This window comes from Balaenoptera acutorostrata, chromosome X (assembly GCF_949987535.1).
Source record: "Balaenoptera acutorostrata chromosome X, mBalAcu1.1, whole genome shotgun sequence".
Lineage (NCBI taxonomy): Eukaryota > Metazoa > Chordata > Mammalia > Artiodactyla > Balaenopteridae > Balaenoptera > Balaenoptera acutorostrata.
The window spans coordinates 52,592,418-52,596,913 of NC_080085.1; the positions used below are offsets into that span (position 1 = coordinate 52,592,418).

Consider the following 4,496-nt stretch of genomic DNA (forward strand, 5'->3'; position numbering starts at 1 on the left):
AACAGTGGCCTTAAATCACACATTAGATTATGAGGACTTAAAAGGTACATGTAGAACATTCCATCCAAAAGCAACAGAATGCACATTCTTTTCAAGTGTACATGGAACATTCTCCAGGATAGTTCATATGCCAGGCCATAAAACAAGCCTCAGTAAATTTAAGAAAATTGAAATCATATCAAGCATCTCTTCAATCTGCAATGCTATGAGACTAGAAATCAACTACAAGAAAAAACTGCAAAAGAATATGGAGGTTAAACAATATGCTACTAAATAACCAATGGATCACTGGAGAAATCAAAGAGAAAAAAATACCTGGAGGCAAATGAAAATGAAAACAAAAAAATCTAAAATCAATGGGAGGCAGCAAAAGCAGTTCTAAGAGGGAAATTTATAGTGTTGCAAGCTTATCTCAGGAAACAAGAAAAATCCATAATGAACAACATAACCTTAAAACTAAAGAAACTAGAAAAAGAAAAACAAACAAAATCCAAAAGTAGTAGAAGTAAAAAGTCATAAAGTTCAGGACAGAAATAAATGGAGACTTAAGAAAAAAACATAAAAAAATTAATGAAACTAAGAGCTGGTTCTATGAAAAAATTTTAAAAAAGTCATAAACATTTAGCCAGACTTACCAAGAAAAAAGGGCTCAAATCAATAAAATCAGAAATGAAAAAAGAGAAGTTACAACTGACACCACAGAAATACAAAGGATTTTAAGAGACTACTATAAACAACTATATGGCAATAAAATGGACAAACTATACTTATCAGGCTGGGGAGATACCATGGTCATGAAGGTGGTTTTCCCAGGGTGAGGCTCATCCATTGCACTCCAGATGTGCTGACCCCTGAGATTTCCCCAAATGGAGAAAACTCAGCTGCATAATATGTGGTAGTGGGGGACTGCATTCATGCTTTCTCATGTTTCTGTGTGTGTTTTAATGGTAGAGTTCTTTCAAAACCGTTTTCTAAGGGTCCAGTGGCTCATCTTTAATATTGAAGACTTCATCATCCATTTGACGTAGGTGGGTGGTAGTGAATATGTTACAGGGACATAGAGAAATAAAGATTTTAAATAGTACAAAAAATTTTTTTAAATGGACAACCTAGAAGAAAAGGACAAATTCCTAGAAATGTAAAATCTCCCAAGACTGAACCAAAAAGAAATAGAAATTATTAACAGATCAAATACCAGTAAAGAAATTGAATACATAATTTAAAAAACATCTAACAAGCATACATCCAGAACCAGATGGCTTCACAGGTGAATTCTAACAAATATTTAGAGAAAAAATAACACCTTATACTTCTCAAACTATTCCAAAAATTTCAGAGGAAGAAAGGTTTCAGAACTGATTCTAGGAGACCCAGATCACCCTGATAAAAAAATCCAGACAAAGATATCATTAAAAAGAAAATTACAGACAATATTACTGATGAACTTAGATGCAAAAATACTCAACATAATATTAGCAAACTGAATCCAACAATATATTAAAAGGATCATACACCATGACCAAGGGTATGATCAAATTCACAAGGATTTTTCAATCAGCAAATCAATGTGTTATACCATATTAACAAATTGAAGAATAAAAACCATATGATCATTTCACTAGATGCAGAAAAAAGCTTTTGACAAAATTCAATATCCATTTATGATCAAAATCTCTTCAAACTGGGTATAGAGGGAACAAAACTCAACATAATAAAGGACATATATGACAAGTTCACAGCTAACATCAAACTCAATAGTGAAAAACTGAAAGCATATCCTCTAAGGTAAGGAACAAGATATGGATGCCCAGTCTTGCCACTTCTATTTAACATAGTATTGGAAATGCTAGCCACAGCAATCAGACAAGAAAAAGGAGTAAAAGAATCCAAATTGAATAAGGAGAAGTAAAACTGTCTCCGTTTGCAGATGACATGATACTGTACATAGAAAATCCTAAAGACACTAACAAAAAACTACTAGAGCACATCAATGAATTCAGTAAAGTTGCAGGATATAAAGTAAATATACAGAAATTGGTTGCATTTCTATACACTAATAATGAATGATCAGAAAGAGATACAAAGGAATCAATCCGATTTACAATCACAAAAAAAGAATAAAATACCTAGGAATAAACTACCTAAAAAGATAAAATACCTGTACTCTGAAAACTATAAGACACCAGTGAAAGAAACTGAATGTGATATAAACAGATGGAAATATGTGACACGTTCATGGATTGGAAGAATTAATATTGTTAAAAGGACCATACTACCAAGAGCAATCTACAGTCTGTATCCGTAAACAACTCACTACAAGCCTGAAATTCAGAGTATAATCTATATTCAGGAAAAGAACAAGGTTCCAATTAAAAATACCATATCAATTTTTGCAACATATATATCTCTAACTTAAGAAATAAGTCTCCACAGGCAAATGCAAAGGATTCACTTACAGGCAGAGCTACAACACTGTGATGATGCATCTTCATAGTAGCTTTTAGGAGCCATACATTTACAGCAATGTAAATAAATTAAAAACGAGTATGTAATACTGTGAATATGTTCCACTATTGAAATAACACTGTCCTGAAACCATCTTGTTTGTAGCTTGTTAAAATAAATGATAATGATAATATTGGAAATGCTTCACTGTATGTGGATTGAATAGGATTTAGCTCACATTCACTTATAGAAGACTGAGCAGAGCACAGCTTCCAAATACCTAGTAGAATCATTTTTTATAACATCTTTATTGGAGTATAATTGCTTTACAATGGTGTGTTAGTTTCTGCTATATAAAAAAGTGAATCAGCTATATATATACATATATCCCCACATCTCCTCCAGCTTATGTCTCCCTCACACACTCCATATCCCACTCCTCTAGATGGTCACAAACCATCTAGGTGATCTCCCAGGGCTATGCGGCTGCTTCCCACTAGCGATCTATTTTATATTTGGTAGTATATGTAAATCCATGCCACTCTCTCACTTCGTCCCAGCTTACTCTACCCCTCCCCGTGTCCTCAAGTCCATTCTCTATGTCTGCATCTTTATTCCAGACCCTAGATTCTTCAGAACCATTTTATTGTTTTAGATTCGATATACATGTGTTAGCATACAGTATTTATTTTTCTCTTTCTGACTTACTTCAGTCTGTATGACAGTCACTAGTAACATCCACCTCACTACAAATAACTCAATTTCATTTCTTTTTATGGCTGAGTAATATTCCATTGTATATATGTGCTGCATCTTTATCGATTCATCAGTCGATGGACACTTAGGTAGCGTCCAAGTCCTGGCAATTGTAAATAGAGCTTCAATGAACATTGTGGTACATGACTCTTTCTGAATTATGGTTTTCTCAGGGTATATGCCCAGTAGTGGGATTGCTGGGTCATATGGTATTCTTACTTTTACTTTTTTACGGAACCTCCATACTGTTCGCCATAGTGGCTGTATCAAATTACATTCCCACCAAAAGTGCAAGAGGGTTCCTTTTTCTCCACACCCTCTCCAGCATTTACTGTTTATAGATTTTTTGATGTTGGCCATTCTGATGGTGTGAGGTGATATCTCATTGTAGTTTTGATTTGCATTTCTCTAATAATTAGTGATGCTGAACCTCCTTTCATGTGCTTCTTCGCAATCTGTATATCTTCTTTGGAAAAATGTCTATTTAGGTCTTCTGCCCATTTTTGGATTGGGTTGTTTGTTTTTTTGATAATGAGCTGCATGAGCTGCTTTTAAATTTTGGAGATTAAACTTTTGTCAGTTGCTCCATTTGTAAATCTTTTCTCCCATTCTGAGGGTTGTCTTTTCATCTTGTTTATGGTTTTCTTTGCTGTGCCAAAGCTTTTAACTTTCATTAGGTCCCATCATTTAATTTTGTTTCTATTTCCATTTCTCTAGGAGGTGGGTCAAAAAAGATCTTGCTGTGATTTATGTCATAGAGTGTTCTGCCTATGTTTTCATCTAAGAGTTTTATAGTGTCTGGCTTTACATTTAGGTCTTTAATCCATTTTGAGTTTATTTTTGTGTATGGTGTAAGGGAGTGTTCTAATTTCACTCTTTTACATGTAACTGTCCAGTTTTCCCAGCACCATTTATTGAAGAGGCTGTCTTCTCTCCATTGTATATTCTTGCCTCTTTATCAAAAATAAGGTGATCATATGTGCGTGGGTTTATCTCTGGGCTTTCTATCCTGTTCCATTGATCTATATTTCTGTTTCTGTGCCAGTAACATACTGTCTGGATTACTGTAGCTTTGTAGTATAGTCTGAATTCAGGGAGCCTGATTCCTCCAGCTCCGTTTTTCTTTCTCAAGGTTGCTTTCTCTATTTGGGGTCTTTTGTGTTTCCATACAAACTGTGAAATTGCAAAATTTGTTGTTCTACTCTTGTGAAAAATGCTATTGATAGTTTGATAAGGATTGCATTGGATCTGTAGATTGCTTTGTGTAGTACAGTCATTTTCACAAAGTTGATTCT

The 4,496-nt window shown here is 34.2% G+C and overlaps 1 non-coding gene across 1 annotated transcript; it reads left to right on the forward strand.

Moving 5' to 3' along the window:
- Positions 1-763: 763 nt before the first annotated feature.
- Positions 764-927, forward strand: LOC114238786 (U1 spliceosomal RNA). The gene has a single exon (XR_003624062.1). It is a non-coding gene; the product is annotated as a U1 spliceosomal RNA (small nuclear RNA).
- The last annotated feature ends 3,569 nt before the right edge of the window (positions 928-4,496 follow it).